General features: G+C 43.4%; 1 protein-coding gene and 1 pseudogene across 3 annotated transcripts in view; both read left to right on the forward strand.

The window, feature by feature from the left end:
• Positions 1-22982, forward strand: part of PRKCB (protein kinase C beta) — a 328830-nt gene that overhangs the window by 181340 nt on the left and 124508 nt on the right. The gene's annotated exons all lie outside the window — the stretch shown is intronic.
• The window catches only part of LOC111727166, a 17566-nt pseudogene continuing 13617 nt past the window's right edge, over positions 19034-22982 (forward strand).

Here is a 22982-nt window from a genome sequence, read left to right on the forward strand (position 1 = left end):
TCCCCCAGGTGCTTTAAGGCCCAAACGTTTGAAGTTGTATCCCCATTTTTAGGTGAAGAAGCCATCGTTTGGAGAAGTTAAGTAACTCATTCAAAGTTGTGCACATCTAGGATTCCAACCTGGGCGGTCCAATTCTAGGACCTGCACTTTTTTTTTTTTCTAAATTAATATGAGGGTATGAATTTTTAGGTTACAATGCTCTCACTTCCACGGTAAAGTTCAAGGTGTAGAAGAGCCTTTCACCCGAGGGTTGTGCTGAATACCCTGGCATTGTGCACATTGGGTGAGATCCTGCCAAATTCCCTCCCTCCTTGGTCCTCCCTCCAATCACCCTCCCTCCTCCTCACCCTTCCCCCTTGCTAGACTATTTTTGTGTTTAATCGTTTGTATGAGCATGTAATTGTTTATATATTGGTTTCATATTACTATTGAGTACATTGGATTTTTTTTTTCCATTCTTGAGATACTTTACTAAGAAGAATGTGTTTCAACTCCATCCAGGTAAACATAAAAGATGTAAAGCCTCCAACATTTCTTAAGGTTGGATATTATTCCATTGTATACATATACCACAATTTTTTAATCCATGCATGGGCTGATGGTTTAGGTTGCTTCTGTGACTCGGCAATTATGAATTGAGCTGCAATAAACTTTCTAGTGTACAGGACCTGCACTTTTTTTTGAGACAGAGTCTCACTGTGTCTTTCAGTAGAGTGCTGTGGCATCACAGCTCACAGCAACCTCAAACTCTTGGGCTTAAGTGATTCTCTTGTCTCAGCCTCCCAAGTAGCTGGGACTACAGGCACCTGCCACAACCCCAGGCTATTTTTTGTTGCAGTTGTCATTATTATTTTAGCTGGCCTGGGCTGTGATTGAACCTGCCAACTTCGGTGTATGTGGCTGGTGCTGTAACCACTGTGCCATAGGCACCAAGCCAGGACCTGTGCTCTTAACCATTACTTTGGCCTGCCTCCCTGAGTTCCCTGGCCAGCTGTGGAATTGAGTGCAACCAGAAGGTGAGAGTAAGGGAGAGAAAGCACAGGTTCACAGCAGTATCCTGAGAAAGAATTCTCACTTGAAAATTTTTAAAAAGGGTGTTTTGATTACTCTGGAAAACATTGAAATCCAAAGTAGTTTGAGCTCAGGGGAGAAAACAGGTCTTCATGGCAGAACCCACTTCCCACCTTAGCGTCATGGGTGCTGAGCTTTGCAAGGCCACTCAGGAAGTCAGAGGTGCCAGGGATTTACTGTAGAAATTAGACAGTCTAAGCTTGGAGATGCTGGGGACAGGAAGGTCTGGAGGGGTGAGTGGGAGAATCAGAAAAACAGCAATGGCACAGGTGGTTGGAGTTCAAAGGGAATCCAAGTAGCCAAGCACTTCCAGCTGCTGAAGTAGATACTGATGAACTTCGTGAAGCTGCCACGGGCACTAGTTCCATCCCTTGGGTCACCTAGTGCCAGCTCTGCTTATTTGAAGACAGTGCTTAGGTGCCCAGAACGTTTTAATCTCCAAGTGGGGCTGCCCCAACTCCTTCAGCCTTTTGCTATCTAATCCCTAATCTACAACCCACAACCTCCAGCACTACATGGTACAGCCGAGTATCCTCTCCACGCTGACCCGGAACTCTTCCCAGCCAACGCTCCAGCTGGTGTAGCTTCCTTATAAAGCACGATGCCCAGAGCGAAGGGGAATCCTCCTGGTGTTGCGAGGAGAGAGAGAGTGTTCCTTTCTGTTTCTAGACTGGTGGCTTTCAAACCTTTCAGACGGTAGCACAAGCTGAGAAATAGGTTTCGTGTGTCACACACAAACGCACACACTCACAACTTCCAGACTGTCATGAATTAGTACCTCTACTTGTGTTAGCTGTGCACTCTCGATTTATTCTCATCTCTTATGTAGCCTTCAATTCTCTTATATTCTATCCTAATTCCTTTGAAAAAATCCTTTAAAGAAGATAATCTGACTCTGTAAATTGATCTTACTAACCACTGACAAATGTATCATGACCCACCATTTGAAAACCAGGACCCTAGACAACCCAATCCTCTTTCTACATCCTAAGATGACACACTCTCTGGGGGGGGTGGGGAGGTACAGCCAGCCACATCACACTGTTGATTGATCTCGGGTTTACGATCAGTAAAACCTCTCTTGTCTACCACATCAATGCTCCCGGCCTGCTTGTCCTTTTCTTTTCCAGACTCGAGGATGAGTCTTGATACGTTTCCTCTTGCTGGATTTGGCCCTTTGGTCCAAGGCCATGCTGAGAGCCCCTGGGTCCTCTTGCTTTTGTGTCTTCCAGATGTCACCTCCCTGATACCATTCTTTGTGTTAGGTCCCTGCCACTTCTCCTGCCCGATTGCCATTTAAAGGATTGTTTATTACTCAAGCAAAAGGAGCCTGCTACTCCATGCAAGGCCACACAGGGAAGCACCGAGGTCTGTCAGAAGGCAGAGGAAGCAGATGGGAAATGTGGGCGAGAGCCTTTGCTGTGGTGTCCGTGGGAAGGAACAGGTGAGGGAAAGTAAGCAGGCTGAGGGCTGGCTGGTTGGAATCATTTCTGCTGGCTCTGGAGTGTAGACTGCCTGGAGCTGCCTGAGACGGGTTTCTGATGTGATGAGAGCAGAGGGAGAGGGGCCCAGAGTGTAAGCGCTCAGTTAAGGAGGTGGTTAGGGGTATGCGGTTTGGATCGGTTGGTCTGTATAGAAAAGGTGCACTTGCAGGTGAGACCTTCACTTCCTCAAGGAGTTGTCTGGCCCTGGGAGGGGCAATCTTGGAACCATCAGCAAGGTTCTAAGACATTAAAGCATCAAAGAAAAAGAGAAATCCAAAAGATATGATTAGTACATCTTCAGCTATTTTTATTAATATTTATTTTACCAAACTAGCACAGGCATAGCGTTAAAAACCCCAGTGTACGTGGATAAAAAGTTGTGCCCCTCCCCTCACCCCAGTTCTCAAACTTGAGCTTGCATCAGAATCATCTCCAGAGTGTCCCACGCCCACAGTTTCTGATTCAGTAGAAAGTGAATAATGAGAAATTGGCTTTCTAACAAGTTCCCAGGGGATGCTGATGTGACCATACTCTGAGAACCACTGCCTTGGAGGACACCATTTTTAACTCTTGTTATAGTGTCTTTAGGTACTTTAACTCTGTACTTGACTGAGATGTTCTGTTTCCATTTCACTAATTGATGGCTCTGACTTCCTGAGAAGGTTTTACTTATCTGCAGCATCCCTCTGGTTTTCTCCACCCAAAAACACCTGCAGCATGGGTGTACACAATTTTTAGTTCATCTATTCAACCAAAAGTTATTATTATTAAACATCTACATGTCAGGCACTGACTTGGTCATTGGTAATTTGTCAGAGAACAAGAAAAGTCCTGCTCTTGTGGAGCTTATATTCTAGAGCTGAGATGCCCATACTTCTGTTCATTAAGAGCTAGATAGGCTCTGGTCACTGTCACAACTCCTCAGCTCTGCCTTTGTAGCACCTGGGTGGCCACAGTGTGCCAATAAAGGGATGTGGCTGTGTTCCAATAAAACTTTATTTACAAAGACAGTTGGTGGGCTGGATTTGGCCTTTAGGCCGTAGTTTGTGGATCTCTTTTGTAGTGTGTGTGACAGACAGGAAAGTGGGTAAATAGGTAAGCAGACTGTATGTCACATGGTAAGCACTAAGGCAAAAAATAAGGCAGAAGAAGAGGATGGGAAAGATGGGGGAGGGGACTGGATCTGCAAATTTAGATATGGTGGCAGGGAGAGAAATCAGTGAGATGGGGATATTTAAATACAGACTTTTGAAAAAGATGAAAGAGGGAGCCATGTAGCTCTCTGGCAGAAGAGCACTCTGGGCACAGAAACAGCCATTGCAAAGGCCCTGTGGTATGTGATTTTTGGCATGTTTGAGGAAGTAGCAGGGATGCTAGTGTGTCTGACTGAAGTGAACAGGAGATGCAGGCAGAGGGAACAGGGAGGCACCTGCAGAAGGCTTTGTAATCCATTGTAAGGAATTTGTCTTTTACTGCGAGTACAATAGGAATCCATTAGTGTGACTCTAATAGTTCTAACAGCTCAAAGCTTTAAGTTATACTGTATGTTTACAATTCTGTTTCTTACTTTGTCTACTATAGGCGGTATCTCTTGACTTTCTATTTGTTAAGTTGTACCAGGCATTGCACTGAATGCTTTTACATGCATCCTATCATTTAATCTCTATGAGATAGATGCTAACCTCGTGCCCATTATAGAGGGGAAACAGAAGCTTAGAAAGGTTAGGTGATTTGGCCAAGTTTATACAGCTGGTAAGGGCTGGAGCTGGACTCGGAACCCAGGTTTGTCTTACTCTAGAGATCTTAGCACCAACAATGTTCTGAGAGACAGTGCTATAATTCTTTGGGGATACTGGGGGGCCCTGTGGTTTTTGGACAATAAAATTGAAAACCCTTTTCCAAGGAGGGTACGTGTGTATCAGTCAAACAAAATGAGAACTATTCTAAGAGGAGGGAGAGGCTCTTTTCTGTGGGAACGCTGACCAAGGCACTGACAGCTCATTTGTGTGATGCTGGTGCGGTTTGACATTCATAGTACAAGACTTGCATGCAATTAGCCCGAATCGTTCTAACACAGTCTCTTGAAAACATTTGGAATTTTCCCCCTGTCTAGCCTTGTACATGATGTAACCACGGCTTTATTTAGTTGGCCGTCCATCCCAGAATAGTGTGGTCTGCATCTGTCTGCATCACTGTGGTCTGATTGAGGTCTTGTTTTCCTGGAGGGCAGAAACTGCGGACTTGCTCTGTGGCTCCCCCCCCTTGGGATCATTTGTGAAAACCCATGGATGGCAGTCTCTCCAACGCATGACAATGATTTTGCTAAGTGTAAGCTGGAGTCCTGTTAAGTATGCAATGCAAATGAGATGCAAATGAGGGGCCCAGGTTGGCGTGGGTCAGAAGGCCAGCGCTCTGGAGGCTTCTGCACCCCTCCTCACCAGCTGGCTGAAGAACTTGACAGTTCCTTTTACAGTCATCTTTTCTGCCCACCAAAGGGTTCTTAATGAGGGCAGAAGCTGACTGCTCCTGTAACCCCTTCAGACACCTGGTGATTGGAAGCAGGAGAGACAGTGAGCTTTAGCTGGGCTGTCAGCCGCCACTGAGCTATCATCAGCTGCCTGCCGGGCGCTGAGAAGCGAAGCGCTAGCTATCCAAGGAAGGGAGATGGCGGGTAACGGGCTGCTATTGTTTGTTCTCCCCCACTGACGAGCTGCGTGAGGCAGCCATGGATGGCTGGATTGGGGCTGTCACTCTGTCTTCTCTGGCCCTTGCTGGGTGCCTGCCTCAGCTCGGAGAGTGGGTCTCCACAGAGATTTGGAATAAGAGCTGAGAGCCTGTTCCCTGGGTTGGGGATCAATAATCCTTTGATTTTATTTCTTCTTCCAGCCTAACCCACTGTCTTTGCCTGGAGCTTCAGAGATCCTAACCCAAGAAGAAAAAGTGAAACAGAATGAAGGAAATTATGGAATGGTTGGTGGAGAAGGACAGGTGGCATATTCACAAAGAGCCAGCAGTCCCAAAGGACGCTGTCCTGCCTGGGGCTCCTTGTTGTTCCTTGTTTTGTAGGGGCAGGGACAGCACCGTTTTCTGGACAGAATCATCACAGTCTGTCTCTGCCCGTACAAACTGCATACACAACAATGGACTATTAAGTGTCAGTGCTGAGCTCTTTACCTGCATTAACACATTTTCTCTCCATTTACAAGTGGTGAAACTGAGGCTCAGCGAGGTTTACTCACTTGCTCAAGGTCTTTTGACTTAATATGTGGCAGAACTGGCCCTAAAGCTCAAGCCCTTTACCACTGGGCCAGGCTGAGGATTTAGAGATTGAAGTGATGATTTCAACTCAGAAATAGGTGTTCCTTCCTTTAGCCTTGCAGTAAATGCCAGGTTCTTTTTCTTCTTCCATTTAAAGCACCTGGCTTTCCCCGTGGGAGTTCTCCTGGGTTCTGGCGGTGATTTCCCTACCTTCTTCGTTCGTGGCCTGTGGTGTCAGACTAGCTCCAGAAGAAGCTGAAGGGACTTGTGGGTTACATAGGTTCCCCTAGAAAGATAATAGGTGGAAACTGGGATTGAAATGTCTTGTCATCAGGCTTCTTGAACAGGGACAACAGTGTCCTTGGGGCTGTTGCTTGGGGCATGGGATCTAAAAGTTAATGCAAAAGGCCTTGCTAGCATTGATTCTTGGGGCCCTGGTGCATTGGAAGGGGCCAGTCCCTGCCTTCACCCCATGAATACATTTGACATATTTTTCCCTGAGTGTTTATGGCTGATAAAGGGTTGAGATGGTGTCTCAACAAATGTTTATTGAAAATAAGAATTTAAACAAGAATCAAGATCTTGTGGGTCCTTGTCTTGATCGTGCCAACCCTGCCTTGCTCTGACAGGCACAATGGGAAGGGACCCCAGTGCTTCTTTGGTCTCATTAGATCCTGTGACAACCCTGTGAGATGATACCTCTCTTGAGTACCTGCTATTATTTCGATTTTTCAGAAGAGGAAATTGCAGCTCAGAGAGATGAATTCACCTGCCCCAAATCCCATAGCTAGGAAGCAGAGGGGCTTGAATTAAAATATAGATGTGATTGATTCTGAGCCTAGGCTGTTAAAGCACAGCTTTCCTGGGGAACACAAAGATCTTCCCTATCATACATTGTTCACTCATTCATTCACTCATACATTCATTCAATCAATCCCTATGTGGGAGGTCATTCGGTAGACACTGTGAAGGCTCGAGGTATAGGTATGACCTATAGTATTTCACAGCCCTACTATGCCAGGGAGAAGAAGAGAAAAGTGATTATTAAAGGGGGCATTGTCGAAGTGATAATGGAACAGGAAGCCAAGTGGAGTGGGAGGGGCCGGGTGAGGGAAGGTTAATTCCAAGCAATGGGGCTGCAGAGTCAAAGGCAGTGGACTTAGTTCTGGACAAGGTGGAGATCTAACGCTTATTGAAGGCCTGCCCCTTGCTAGGACTCAGCTAGGTGGGTGCTTTGTCTATTTTCTGCTTTGAAAGATGAATGGAAACTTTGATGGGCTTTTGCCCTCTAAAATCCACTTTTCACACCCAGCCACGGGGATCTTTCTAAAATGTAAATCAGACCATGTCACTCCCCGGCTTGAACTACTCCAAGCTTCTCTGAGCTTCCGACTGAAATCCAGACTCCTCGCTCCTGCTCTGAGAGCCTGCAGAATCTTGTTCTTCATTCTTTCTCGCAGCCTCTTTATGCCTCATCTTATGTCCTTGTGCCTTGGTGCCCTGATGGCCACCAAATAGTTGCCCTTCCTTCTTGCACTTGCTCTTCCCTCAGTCTGGGTTGCCTTTCCTTGGGCTCCACATGTTGCTGACTTCCAAGTACCCATTAGTTGTCCCCTAAATGCCACCTTCTCAGAAAGACCATCCCTGAGTCAATTTCTTTTTTAATGATGGGGTCTCGCTCTGTCATCCAGGCTGGAATGCAGAGGCATGATCATAGCTCACTGCAGCCTCCAATTCCTGGGCTCAAGGGATCCTCCTGCCTCGGCCTCCTGAATAGTTGAAAGTATAGGTGCATCACCTAGCCCAGCCTTGAGTCTTATCTAAAGAAACCCTTTCTAGTCACTCCTCATCCCGTTACTCTGTTTAATACTTTCTTTGCATTTATCACGGTCTTTCATTATATTGTTTATCTGCTTCTTGTCTGTTTCTCTCCATTGGATGGAAGGCAAGAACCTACCTTATTCTTCGTATGCTGATTCAGCACACAACTGCCTTGTGCAGGTGCATAGTAAGTACTTGCTGAATAAAGATTAAGTAGATGGAAAAAGTAGCTGTTGGACTGAAGTGACCACATGAATGAAGGCCCTGGGGCAGGAGGGGACATTGCGATTCTGAGTCTGAGATGTTTTGGGGTGGCGTGGATGACCCTGTCCAGGAGGTGGATGGATCTATCTGCCCAGAGGCTCCACTGCAGAAATGGAGCTGAGAGCACAGACTCTGGAGGTACCAGGCTTCAGTGGGGCCAGGTAGGGGAGGGTGCAGGGTTGGAGGAGCCAACCCTGGGAATGGAGCCACTTCAGGAGGCTCCTGAAGGAGGAAGAAGAGCCAGTGATGAAAAATTAACAAAACAAAACAGAACAGTGCTCCTTAAAGGTGAAGGGGGAGCTAGACAAGCAAAGGGTCACACAGAAGCCAAGGGAAAAGAGAGTTCCGGAAAGTGGATGAGATTAGCACATTAGACGCTGCGAGCAGGCAATGGTAGAGACCAGGCAAAGGACTGAGACGGAGTCCAGATTTGGCCATTTGCATTAGGGATTTGGACAGTGCCCCTTCAGGAGGAAGGAATTAAGAGCCAGGATGCTGGATGTTGAGGAAGGAAGGGGAGAAGGAACATGGGAAGAGAAGTGTCGAGAGCTCTTCTGAGAATTTGGATTGTGCCAAAACACGACTTGGGGGCGGTTTGGAGAAAGTTATTGGGGAAAGGAGCTTGAGTAGGTTTAGAGTGTGAATGGAGGGAAGTGCGGTGGATGAAGGGCTCAAGGTGCGTGGAAACGAGGAGGTCAGGAAAGCAGCAGAAGGGGCAGCAGGCTTTGTCGTGAGGCAGACGGGTGTTCAAATCCCGGTTCCGCCACATGCCAGCTGTGGGGCTTTGACCAAGTTCGTTAAGCCCTCTGAGTCTCAGGCCCTTCATCTGCCAAGTGGAGAGAGTAGCACACACCTCACAGAGTCATGGCAAGGAAGAAACGAGGATGGCTATCAGGGTCTTCACAGGGCCTGGTGCGTGGGGAAGTGTTAGTGACCCCTTATAAGGTCCTTTGAGAGAAGGAGCCCGGAGACCTGCTGGGCCTCGGTTTAGGCTGGGCCTCCCACCTCCCCCGCCTGGCTCTGAGCTCTGAACTTGGTCATTTACAGCACATTATAGACTTCTCCTGATTCCCTTGCTGTGGGTACTGTAATGCACCACCTGGATCCCCCTTTCAAGACGGAGGCACTTCGGCCCCAAGCCATGCCAAGGGTTGGCTGCTGGACACTCACAGCTTTGGTATTTCCCTGGGGTTTGCTCTGAGGGAGCTGTAGAGCCCAAGGTGATGTTCCCTCCCAGGAGCAGCCGACATACTGTGCTTGGTTGCTGGTGGGATTTGGGTATAAATTCTCATCCCCCAGTCTGCAGGGCTGTCCCCCCGAGGGTCTGGTGAGGCCTCAGTTACAGCTGCATTGCAGTTAGTTCCTCTTCTCCTGGGCTTCCTCTTGCTGCCCCTATGCCTTGCTGGATGTGTTCCCAAGGTTACTCCCTGATAAGCCTCCCGCATACAAACCTCCGTACCAGAGTCTGTCTTCGGGGAACCTGATTGAGGCACCTTGTTTAATGTCTGCGTTTTCCTTTCTCTAAACTGTAAGCTTTTCTCTAAACCACCAATTGTGCCTGTCTCGTTTGTATGGATTGCCAGGACCAGTCACTTATTGAATAAGTGAATGAACAGGTATTCTAGATACACAGGAGAGCACTGACAGGTTTTCAGAGTTGCGAATTACAGAACAGATTATCTGGAAGTGCCTTTCTGTGGACACGTGAGCGTCCATGGGCCCACCCAGTCTGACCCACCCAGCCTGAAGCCCTCCCTAGCCATGGCCGTGTCTTCCATGAGCTATTTCCAGGGTTCCTTCAGCAGACAGTGGTGACGATTTATAAAACGTTCACACAAGAACATTTGGGCCGCGTTCTACATCATTTTAGTACAGAGAGGTTGTTCCTTGGGGCCTTTAATTTTCTAGCTTTCATTATTGGGAGAGTAAAATGTATCACTTGCATTCCAAAATTGATTTTTATTTCCCAAAAGAAGCCCATAAAAATAAATAACTTCCCGGGAGGGAAAATAGAAAAGAACTCTTTACACTGGGCAATTTGTTTAAGAAGAAAAGGAAAGAGAAGAAAAGGAAGCCTGGAGGGATGAAGCAATCGAAACATTTAGATTGTACCTCCTGCATCTCTCCTCACTCCCCTTTAAAAAAAGAACCTGGGGCTTGCTGGACTTTGAAAATGCTGAGACGGTTGAGAAAGCTTACTTGGGACAGCTTCCTGGGGCGCATCACTGGAGTACCCGCGGGAACGTTGCCCCATGGTTTGCGCCACTGGTATCCTAACCCGCTGCTGTCTTGCTATTAGTGAGGAGGCATATTGCTGGTATCTCACTGCTAATTCCATCAGTGAGTATCTGCTGTGTAACAAATCAGCCCAAATGTAGTGGTCTTAAAACAACATACATTTTTTTTTTCTCTCAATTTTTGTGGATCTGCTGGGAGGTTCTTATTATCTGTGCTGGCTTGTCTGGGGCTGGAAGGTCCATGATGCCCTCACTCTCATTTCTGGTTGTTGGCTTAATGTGAGCCAGAGTGACAGGGATGTCTTGGCCATTGCTTCTAGCAGGCTAGCCCTAGCTTGCTCTCATAGGGTTCTCAAGAGCAGTGAGTGAGGACAATTCAATTCAGGCCCTAATTCCCAAGCACTTTTAGGATTATCTGTATCACATTGGCTAATGTGCCAGTGGCCAACGCCGGACCAAGCCCAGATACAGAGAATGAAGGAACAGACTTTTTTTCTTCCATTGGCATTTTACTTTCTCAACCATAAAGAGGGGCACATAGGCAGGGAAGATGCCAGGAAGTGTCATTTTGTAGCTAAGAAACTGAGAATCAGAGAGGTTGAGTAACTGACCTGAAGTCGCACAGCAAGCCAAGAACCTACTATGTAACCAACCCATTGTGAGTTAGTTTACCTTACACAGCCACGTTCTATCCTCCCTTTTTTCATTCCCTCTATCACTCTGGAAGCCAGGAGGGCAGCTCTGTATGGGAATTATAATGCTACTGGCCCCTCACTCATCCCTGCAGTGATACCCTTCTTTTGCCAATTAAGGCTCAAACTTATCTGCTGTGCTAATCGTCCTCTGCTTGGATCCCTCACCCCACCCTCTGCCTCCAGTCCACTTTCTGCTCTTTTGTGTGCCTCGGGAGCCCGAGCCCTGTGGAGTGCATCAGCTGGGCTCTCTCAACTTTTTAGCTTTTAGCTGAGTTCATGCAGTAAGAAACAGTGGCAAGAGACTGAAGGATTGTAGGAGAAAGAGCTGAGGCATTTCTTCCCCCATTCCTTTGCTCTAGGCTGCATGTCCTGGCAGAGTGAGGCCGTTCCTCCTCTGAAGCTCCAGGTTTTGCTGGGCTCTCCTCACACCGTTTCCTTTCTTCTCCTCTTCTGGCCTAGGCGTGGCAGTGACCTCTCAGTCTCCTGGGTGTCTGACCACCCATAGTTGATTCCTTTAACCCTGTCCTCAGTTGTGAGTCATCCCTTAAATAAACTCTCTTGAATATCTGAATTAGATTCTATTTTCTACTGGGGTCTATACTCTGATCAGTATACTGATAGTCTTTTCATTACATTCTGTTTTCTTAAAAGGAGAAAAAGAATGGAGTTTGCAGCGTGCACTTTGGGGAACCAGGTGTTGTGCTGGTTTGCTCCCTCTGTTGTGGCAGAAGAATGGTTGAGAACTCAGCACGAAGGACATACCAGATTTTTAGACATTTGTCTTCTGAATGTTAGAGGAATGAATGGCTGAATACTTTGTAGTCTGTGGTATAATTTGCAGTTTATACTATACAGAGTTAGTTCTGAGCTGACTGACGTGGAGAAATATACCAGATTTATTACTAGGTGGAAAAAGCATTTTGTAGAGCAATGGTGGGTCTGGTGTGGTTCCAATCCTGTAGACTAACCCTCTCATGCGTTTGTTTCCAGGTGATTGTCCCAGGGAGGAGAAGGTGGGGCAGGGTAACCATGAGATTGCCACACTTCTTAGCTGGGAGTAGGGGAAGAGGAGAAAGGTAGGTTGGGAAAAAAATGGAAGAAGGGGGCACGTGAAAAAAACTACGGTAGCAAAATGGGAACGTGTGCCTGGATTTCATCTGCTGTTCTTTTTCTAACTTTTGAGATAGATTCTTAGATCATTCATGTTCAGCCCTGTCTTCTTTCCTAATATATACATTAAAGCTACACATTTTCCTTTAAGCACAGCTTTGTTTAACTCTCACAAGTTCTAAATATTTTGGACCTTCTATTATGATTTCTTCTTTTTCCTACAGCTTATTCAAATGCCTATGTGTAATTTTCAAATATTTCTAGACATTCAAGTTTTTTTTTTGTTACTAATTTCTGGTTTCTTTCCACTAGAGTCTGAAAACGTAATAATTTCATTCTTTTGAAATGTTGATGCATATTCCATGTGTCCTTATAAAGAATATATATTCTATAATATATGTTTCCCAATTTTAATATCAGGTATATCCAGATTAAGCAGAATGTTTTGAAGTATTTCTTCTTTTTCTATTGTCTATAAGATTTGGCATGATCTGATTTTTGAAATTATCTTTTATTTTTATTTAGAAATATTAGTTGTCTATTTTTTGAGACTTTGGGGAAATAAATAATAAGAAGTTAATTGATGACTCCATCAATGAACCTCAGAGTCAAAGCGTTCTATAATAGACATGCTCTTATTTGACAATGCAAATGTTACTTTCTTTGCATTACTATTATTATTATTGCTTAATACTTCGTTGCAGCAATCGTCTGATTTCTTTCCCGAATGTATTTATCTTCATTCATTCTCTACGAGGTTTTTGTTTCTAGTCCTTATCTTAAACATTGTTATTGTTGTTAATTTTAAGCCTTTTTAATTTTGTGAAGGCAAAAAGTGGAAACCTAATAAACACATGTATGTGCAAACATTTAAAAAAAAAGAATATATTTGTTGCATGTGGTATTCCACAGGTATGAACTGGTCAAGATTGTTAATTGTGTTGTTCATATTTTCTATATTTTTATTGATTTTTATTTTGCTTGCTTGTTCTGTTACTGAAAGAGCTGTGTTTGAGTCTCCTATTATGATTTCAAACTTTTTTTTCCTTTTAGTTTTATCAATTTTTGCTGTAAATATTTTGAAACAATGTTATTATCATAAATTATAATTGTTGTTATCTCCTTTGTGTACAGACCACTTTATCATTTTGAAATGTATGTCTTTATCTCAAATAGTGATTCTTGCCTACTTTGTTTGATACAAAGGCACTAGTCTTATTTTGGTTAATGTTTAATTATTATTTCACTTTCAGCCTTTCTGTATCTTTATAATGTATCTTTTAGAAAAATGGTATAATTATTTTTTTTAGAGACACAGTCTTACTGTGTTGCTCTGGGTAGGGTGTCATGGCGTCGTCATTGCACACAGCAACCTCAAACTCTTGGGCTCAAGGGATCCTCTTGCCTCAACCTCGTGAGTAGCTGTTGAGTACAGGCAGACCATGATGCCTGACTAGTTTTTCTGTTTTTAGTAGAGACCGAGTTTTTATTCTTGCACAGGCTGGTCTCAAATTCCTGAGCTCAAGGGATCCACCTACCTCTGCCTTCCAGAGTGCCAGGATTACAGGTGTGAGACACTGAGCCCAACAAGCATAGTATAATTTTTAATTAAATCTGACAATATTTGAATTTTAAGCATTTAGAACATTTACATTTAATGTAATTGCTGATATAATTGAGTTTATATCTGTGATCTGCCTATTTATTTTCTGAATGTCCCATGTGTTTGCACTTCTTTTTCTTCTTATTTTTGCCTTTTGGGGATCACTCAGGGATATTCTATTACTTCATATCCCCTCCTATTAACTAATTAGTCACATATTTTTATTATTTTTATATTGACTCTAGAGATTTCAGCACGCATCTTTAACATGTTGGAATCCAATATATTAGTACTTTTTTCATTTTCAAAATAATCCTAGGTTCTTAAACATTTTAATTTTATATTTCCATCCTATCTTACACATTTTAATTAATTAATTATTACTCTATTGCTCTGGTTTAGAGTGCAATGGTGTGATCATTGTAACCTTGAACTCCTAGCCTTCAGTGATCTTCAGTCCCTGAGTAGCAGGGACTACAAGTGCATGCCATGATGCCTGGTTAATTTTTTTAATTTTTAGTAGAGATGGAGTCTCATACTTGTTCATGCTGGTCTCAAACTTCTGAGCTGAAGTAATTTTCCTGCCTTAGCCTCCCAGAGTGCTAATCTTCCAGCCATGAGCCACTGTACCCAGCCTTAATTTTGCATTTAAACTATACATTATTCATTATTATTATTGCTTTGTACAAACAACATTCGTGTAGATTTACTAATATATTTACCCTTTCTGTTGTTTTTCATTTCTTCTTTATTTTTACATTTCCATTTCTGTCTAAAAAACTCCCTTTGGTATTTAGTTTAGGCTTGCTGGAAATACATTTTAAAATATCTTTATTTTGCCTTCACTTTTGAGGAAGGCTTTTTACTGGGTATGGAATTTAAAACTGGCCAGTATTTTCTTTTAGTGCTTTAAAGGTACTATCCCATTGTTCTTCTTCCATCACTTTTGTTATTCTGTAAGTCTTATTGCTCCTTTAAAAGTAATGTGCCTTTTTGGGGGCAGCACCTGTGGCTCAAAGGAGTAGGGCACTGGCCCCATATGCTGGAGGTGGTGAATTCAAACCCAGCCCTGGCCAAAAAAAAACCTGCAAAAAAATAATATGCCTTTTTAAAAATCTGGCTGACTTTTATATTTTCTCTTTGTCTTTGATTTTCAGCAGTTTGACTGTGACGTTCCAGGGAGTGTGTATGTGTGTTTATCCTGTTTGGTGTTTGTATACTTGTTGACTTTATCCTGATATATTTCACTAGTATTGGAAAATTCTTGTCCATTCTCTGCCCAATTCTTTCCTTCATGGACTTTGATCACACAGGTTTCAGACTTTGTCACTGTGTCCTTCTGTCTTTGTCACTTTTCTATACTTTCATCTTTTTTTCCTTTATATGTTTTAGTCTAATTGATCTCAGTGGCCTGTTTTGTAGCTCACCCATTTGTTTTCCAGCTGCTGCCAATGTGCTGCTAAGCCCATGTATTTAGCTCTTAATTTTCATTATTGTATTTATTTGTTTTTTTTGAGACTGAGTCTCACTATGTCACCCTCAGTAGTGTGCTGTGACATCACAGCTCACGACAACCTCAAATTCTTGGGCTTAAGCGATTCTCTTGCCTCAGCCTCCCAAGTAGCCGGGACTACAGGTGCCCGCCACAACGCCCGGCTATTTTTTGTTACAGTTGTCATTGTTGTTTGGCAGGCCCAAGCTGGGTTCAAACCCGCCAGCTTTGGTATATGTGTCTGGTGCTATAACCACTGTGCTACGGGTGCTGAGCCCATTATTGTATTTTTACTATACTTTTTATTTTAGAATAGTTTTAGATTTAGAGAAGAGTTACAAAGAGTATGGACTTCCTATATACCCTTCACCCAGTTTCCCCTATTGTTAAACTCTTACATTACTAGGGTCCCTTTGTCAAAACCAGGAAATTAACCTTAATTAGTAGTTTGTTGTTAACTAAACTGCAAACTTTGTTGTTTTTTCACTGATGTCCTTTCCACATCCCAGGATCTAGTCTGGGTTACCAGATTACATTTCATCACCATGTCTCCTTATTCTCCTCCAGATTATGACAGGTTCTGAGTCTTTGTTGTTCGTGACCTTAGTTTTTGAGAGGTACTGGTCAGGTATTTTGTAGCACGTCCCTCAATTTGAGATTTATTCTATTTTTAATTCTAAAATTTTCATTTGTTTCTTTTTTACGACTTATACAGTTCTCTGGTAAAATGCTCCATATTGTCATTCCCTCCCACCTTTTTTTAAAAAGATCTTAATCATAGTTATTTTAAAGTTCATGTCTGATAATTTCAGGGCCTGAGTCACCTGTGGGTTTGTTCTCTTGTCTGTCTTTTCTTCTGTGTGACACACATTGTTCAGTGCGTTTGGAAGTTTTGTTTGAATGAGGTGATGGTCCTCCAAGAGGAGTCTCCCTTCTGGCAGGGACTGCTGGATTACAGTCTTTGTAAGGTTCCTTCTATGTCTAATTAATTCCCACTCCCATGACGCAGCCTACCAGAGGCTTCCACCTATGCAGCTGAATGCGTGCTAGGGCCCTCCTCCTCGCTGGGTCCTGAACTCCAGATTTTGTTTCTCTGGCACCATGAGACTGATGACAAAACTCTCAGCTGATTTCTGTTTTGTGTCTCCACCTCTGCAGTTGACTTAGCAAAGCCTCAAGGGAAAACTCAATGTCTAGTGTTGTGTTCACTTCTTTTTCTTCCCTTCTGTGTGTGATCTCGGCCCCTCCAGTCCTGCTTTCCCTGGGAGCTCTTACGCCTCGCCTTAAGAGTACTTCTCAGGGTCTGTGGCCTCTCTGCCTCTTGGCAGCTGCCCTCTGTCTAGTTCTTTAGTCTTTTGCTCAGTGCTGACAATTGGTTTATGACCCAAAAGGAAAAAAAAAAAATGGCACACAGAATGTTGGAGTCCTCTCAATTTGTTTCTTCAAAATTCCAATTCCTCGAAAAATATTTTTCATTTATTTATCTGGCTTTTGTAGTTGTTCTCAGTGGGAGTTCTACAAGCTACTTTATCACAGCCTGAAGTGCTATGATGCTAAGTGAAAATAGAACATAGATTTATAGCTTTATAATTATGTAAAAAGTCAATGGTAATGTAGATAAAGATCAGAAGATCAATGCGTAAGTTGAAGCATTTATTTAATTTTGGGATAGGATCTAAGATAATATTTGTTTTGGATTCCGTTACATCTGCAATTAAGGAAAAAGAATTTTTTTTTTTAAAGAGGGATGTTGAAAGCACTAGTGATATAGTGAGGGCTGCTCATTTCTTTCATGGCTTGGTAGAACCCTGGGTTGTGAAGACACCAGAGTTAAAGGTCACTAAGTTTCCTGCTGGAACACGATGGGGGTATTGATACACAATAATAGCCAATAATAACAACAGAGTACGTATTGAAAGTTTACTGTGTACCAGACATTCTATTACTTCATTTAATTATTGCAACATCCTGATGAGATACCGTCTTTATCATTAGCTTCATTTTTTAGTCAAGGAGACTGAGTTACTGAGAAGTTAGGTGACTTTTAGCCTCGTAGCTACTGAATGTCAAAGCTGATACTAAAATCCAGATACTCTGGCTTTAACGCCTGAATTCTTCACCATTGCATTTTACTAATTTGATCGAGAAAGTAGCTTTACATCAGATAAGGATACTTGAAATGTAGGAAGTGCTGTGCTAGAGGACAGTTTGGGCCATCCCCATGTCCCGGGGCAAAAGAAACAGATGGCCTCAGCACAGCCTGTTTTTAAATCAGCCGAGATGCTGCCCTTTTTTCAGTAACTAGATTTCTGTCTCCCAGAGAGAGATGGGAGAGTGTGGCTTAGCAGAGGCTGGGTGCTGGGGATGAGCATTGCCGTGGCGGGTATGCAACGCTTAAAACAGTGCTTGGCACATAGTGTGTGCTCAATAAAAGTTGTCATCGTTGTCATTTTTATTGGCATTATGTCATCGGAGGTGAGAAAAAAAATCACAAGACCTATAAATTCTCTCTGGGCTTGAGGTTTTAGGATGCTTTTTCTCCCTTCCCAGAGGATACTCCCCAGACGATGTGATTCACGGTCATTCATTCTTCCCCTCAGCCTGTGCTATGGCGTCACCACTGTCAATATAAAAGTAAATGGATAATTGCAACAAAGTGTTGTAAGTGCTGTGCTGGGCACAAGTGCAACGTGTCCCGGAAAACCAGAGGGGAGGCATCACCCCTTGCAGGTACTGGGGCTCTGCCTGGCTTTAGGGCATGGAGAGAGGGGACCATCTCATTCATCCATTTATCAATTCGTTCCTCAAACCTTTATGGACCACCTACCATGTTCTGGATACTGCATCAGTGCTAAAAATACAAAAGTGGCCACTCCAGTAATAGTCTACTCTCGTGAAGCTTTTAATCTTGTAGGAAATCAGGAATTTAATAAGATTTAGTAAGCACTATATGTTCATTACAAATAGGTAACAAAACAGAGTCCTGGGCACTTGATGGGACAGAATAATGATCATGGCTAGGACTTGTTGAGTGAAGAGTAGGTGACAGTTGTTCTAATGTATATAATAGCATGTATTATAGCTCCTCCCTGACAATTCTGCAAGGTAGTGCTGTTGCTATTCTTATATTTCAGATGAGGAAACTGAGGTTCAGAGAGGTTAAGTAATTTTTCAGGGTCACACAGCTTTAAAGTGGTATCACTTTGACTCAAACCCAGGTCTGTCTGGTCAGCCCAAGCTCTTAGCCACTACATAGCCTTGTCTTAGAAATATTAGAAAGTCATAGGCCCTTTTCTTAAGGGGCTCTCTTAAGCATAATAGAACAAATAAAGCAAGGAAGTGTACCCCTAAAATATACTGTGATACTGAATATAAGAACAAATCCAGATGAAGTCAGGGAAGGCTTTAGGAGAGAGGTGGCATTAGAGATTTACTTGGAAGAATCAATGGGCTTTCAGCAGAGGGCTAAAGGCAGGAACCCTCTGGGCAGAGGTCAGGGTACATTGTAACCCTTAGGGGGAGCTCAAAGCTTCTCTCACCCCAGGGCTGAGGCTATGGGTCAATATTAAGGACTCAGATGACACTTTTACTTCATGACTATTAACTAGAGTAGGGTGACCAGACATCCTGCTTTTGGTGGGACAGTCCCACTTTTCAACAATTTGTCCCGAGTCCTGTAGTGTTTTAGAAAAGTCCCGATTTTTGGAAAGAATGCATGAACGGGCGGGAGAACAAGAAGGGAATATACGGTTTTCGGCTGCCATGTGGTGATTTTGCCAGAATATGAGTTTTATATTATTTTTGTTAATTTTATAATGTTAAACGGTAATAATAACAAATAATTGCTAAGAAGTGATTATCGAGAACTGCTTATCAAAGTTTGCTTTGTTGTCAGGCCCTGCCCCGTCCCCTGCCCCTGCCCCCTGGCCATGTTGTCCCACCTTACCGATGTTAAAATCTGGTCACCCTTAACTAGAGGGCAGGTGGGGCTTTCAGAGATGGCGGAGGAGCTTAACAACTTCGTCATCCTGATATATCCGTAAGTATTCTCTCTTGCATTTCTATTTGAGGTTTAGTCTGCCTTTGCCCCTCTCAGAATTACACACAGCGAGTACAGTTAGAGGAATCTGAGCTTATCTCCTACCTGGGACACACTGCTCTGTCAGAGTGACCGTGAAATCAGACAGGACTAGGGGAAAGGGAGGAAGAGGAGCCATCCAATTTCTACTACTTGTAATGTGTATCCAGAGTTGAGAACTTTGGTCTAGCCCAGCTCAGCAGGGCTTATGGTTCTCCTTGTGATTTGAAATAAAGATTCTCTTGTTGGAAAGAGAGTGAGTCTGCTCTGGACTTATCTCTTGGGCGGTAGCTATGGGACGCGGTCCTGGACACTAGATTCTGTCCGTCTCCTATGATGGGGGGGTGTGCAGGAGTGGCAGGCAGCCAGGCGTGGCTAGAGTTTGGGATACGTGTAGGGGGGCAGTTGCAGGAAAGCCTAGGAGTTATGGTGGGGACAGAAGAGGGTGTGGCATTTCAGTGACCATGGCCGAGCTTCCTGGAGCTAATTATCACAGTGGCCACATTCTGCAGGGACCACAGCCATCTTTGGGTGTTGGGTGAGGATGTTGTTATTATCAGAAGGGTGACTAGCTTATGGGCTGACTGCCATTTGGAGCAAGCTTGACCCTCTTTATCACATTTTTGGTTTTTATTTATTGAGGTGAAATTCACACGGCATAAACTCGACCATTTTAGAGTGAACAGTTCAGTGACATTTAGGACATTCACAAGGTGGTGCTACCACTACTTCTGTAGTTCCAAAACATTCCTCTCACTCTAAAATAAAACTGCTTACCGACATATGCAGTTATCCCCCTTTCCTCTCTCTCTACAACCCCTGGCAACTATCAATTTATTTTCTTTAGCCCATCTTCTTTTTTTCCTTTTTTTTTTTTTTTTGAGACAGAGTCTCACTCTGTCACCCAGGCTAGAGTGCAGCGGCATCAGCCTAGCTCACAGCAACCCCTCAAACTTCCAGACTCAAAACCCACCCACCGTGCCCTGCTAATTTTTGTGTCTTTAGTAGACATGGGGTCTCACTCTTGCTCAAGCTGGTCGTTAACTGCTAGTCTCAGATGATCCTCCACTTTGGCCTCCCAAAGTGCTAGGGTTACAGGCATGATCCTGTAACCCACTGGCCTAATCCTCTGTTCCTAAGACAGCATAAAAATGAACCTATTCAGTACCTCATGTAGGTTTTACTATAAAGAAGTATCTGTCTGTGCAGCACTCAGGCATCTTAATCAGGGATGGTTGTTAGAACATCAAAACACTTCTATGCCAGTTGGCAGATAATCCATACCCCAAGTTCCCTCTGTCCCCTGGCTTGGTTAAGTTCCTCCGAAAGCCCCCAGATGTGATCTGGTAATGAAAAGGTTAATGTCAAGTCCAGTAGAAGCATTTCTATCTGCTTTTTGTCTGTGTCCGTTCTGATGAGTAGCCTGCTTGCTAAATATCTGGACCCTCAGCCCTGTGGAGGAGGTGAGGCATGGAGTGCTCTGAGCTGAGGATGGCCTCCCCTGGCCCACCTGGTTGGATCCCACCTATCTCAGTCTAAAGTTCAATACCCGCCCTCAAACCATGTTTTTTACACTTCGATGGTTGATGTGCTGACTTGACCTAAAATGTGCCCAGTGTACCTTCTGAGAAGGAAAGAGGCTATTTCGGGGATAAATATGTTGATCTTTCCCTGAAGGCGTCCGAGACATCTGATGATAGCTTTTGCTTGTTCACTTACAGAAGAGCGAGTAATGTGTTTAAGACAGACCTTGAAGCTGCCGACATAGAACATGTCACCACAGTTATGGATTAAATAAGAGGCACCCTCAGAAGGAAAAATAATCTGACCCAGATAGGTTTTCCAAGGCAGTGTGAATCATGGCTAAGAATGTAGTCTTTAGAAGTAGGCAGCCTGGGTTCAGATCCTGCTCTCTTGTTATCAGCTGTGTCTCCTCATGCACTCAGAATTTCTGTTTCAAGTCCTTGATCTCAAGGTTCAAAGAATGAAACCACGAGTGCACATCACCCCATGAATGGATCAACAAACTGTGGTATATATACATGGAATGTTATTCAGCCATTAAAAAAGATGGAGACTTTACATCTTTTACTTTTACCTGGATGCAGTTGAAATGCATTCTTCTTAGTAAAGTATCACAAGAACGGAAAAATAAATATCCAGTGTACTCCATACTAATACGAAATCAATATATAAACAATTGCATGCTCATAAGAATAATAAAATACTAATATGGTCCAGGTCAGGAGTAAAGGGAGGCAGGAGAGGGGAAATAAAAAAAGAAAACAATGGAACCACCATGTGGCCATGTGAGTAAGTGAAAGGACAGAGTTCATTGAAAGATGAAAGTGATACGTGGAGGAGGGGCAACAGACTCTAGACAGAGTAGGGGACCCAACTGGGAAGCCCACGTGGGCCTTCTGACCAGTGGTTTATACACTTCTTGTCCTATCCTGTGGGCTGGGGGTGGGGTTTGGGGATGTATATCCGGAACAGGACACAGTTGGCCAGGAGCTTGCAGGCAGAAAATCATCCTAAAATTAGCAAAAGAATGAAGTCCTTGGAGTCCTTGCCCCAGGTGAAGCAGTAGGGTGTGTGTTCCCAACTCCAGGATGAGATACCGTATCAGGCTGCTTTTTACATGACCTTGCTTGAGCCCAGAGAATGCAGCCTAGAAGGGGCTTGTTTGTTCCTAGAGATGAGGGTCTATGATGAGACTGATTTCTGAGCTCACTCAGGCCTAGGAAATAGGGGTCCCTGTCCAGCCCTGAATGGTGGAACCTCACATCACTCAGACAAGTCATTCAACTCTCAGTTTCCATATTAGTAAAATGGAGGAAACTCACATCGTAAGGTTCTTGTAAGGATTAAATGAGATACGGTATGCATAGGCCTTAGAATAGTGCTTAGCTCATTATAGTAAGAGCTCATTCACCATTGACTATTATTACTTAATCTTTTTTCCATTGTACTTAACATAAATCATTTTTGGCTTTCTAAAAAAGAACAAAAAGAACATGGACTTAAAATCAGTAGGCAATGGTGAGTCACTGAGGATGTTTGGAGAGTAGGAATGACTTGATAAGATCTGCATTCGGGGAAGATTAATGTGTCTGCAGCTCATAGATCGACCTGGGAGGAAGAGAGGGTGAAGGAAGGGGACCCACAGGAGGCTGATGCAATGGGCTGAGCTACTGTGTGCAACACGGCAGCCGCCAGCCACAGCCACATGCGGCCATTTAAATTTAAATGAATGAAAATGACATAAAATGAAAAACTCAGTTCTTTTTTTTTTTTTTTTTTACATTTGGCTTTTTATTTATTTTTGCCAATTCCTTCACCATTCAATTATATTTTCATATTGAGAAAATACAACCTCTAATCTCTATCCTCTAAAGAGTTTTGCTAATCTTTCATCAAAAAGGCTATAGGAAAGAAAATAAAGCAACATTTATTTGAGTTTAACATGTGCAGGTAATTTGAGAATACTTTATTTAATGTGAAGGTTTTATGTAACATTATTAGCTCTAAGAGTGAAAGCAGACACTGATTTATTCACTTAAATATTGATATAATTTAGCCTCTGTGCTAGCTATATTTTCTTTAGTTTTGCTGAAATCAATGCATTGTAAAGTCCATTATTTTAGAATTCTTTCCTTGCATTAATACATATTCTGTGATTTGTTAAAAAAAAAAAAATGTATCCAGTGGTTAATAATATGCTTCCAAAGCAGACATCTCAGCCTGATTGTGTAACAAACCGCACATATGGTGTCCATCTATTTGCCTCCTTGTACAGCCAGAGAGGTGCGTGGCCCCAGGCAGTTGTAAAGTCTGGCAGTGCCTTATGGAATTTATAGTGAAATCTT

This window comes from Otolemur garnettii, unplaced genomic scaffold, assembly GCF_000181295.1.
Source record: "Otolemur garnettii isolate 467f Iridium unplaced genomic scaffold, OtoGar3 scaffold00096, whole genome shotgun sequence".
NCBI classification, from domain to species: domain Eukaryota; kingdom Metazoa; phylum Chordata; class Mammalia; order Primates; family Galagidae; genus Otolemur; species Otolemur garnettii.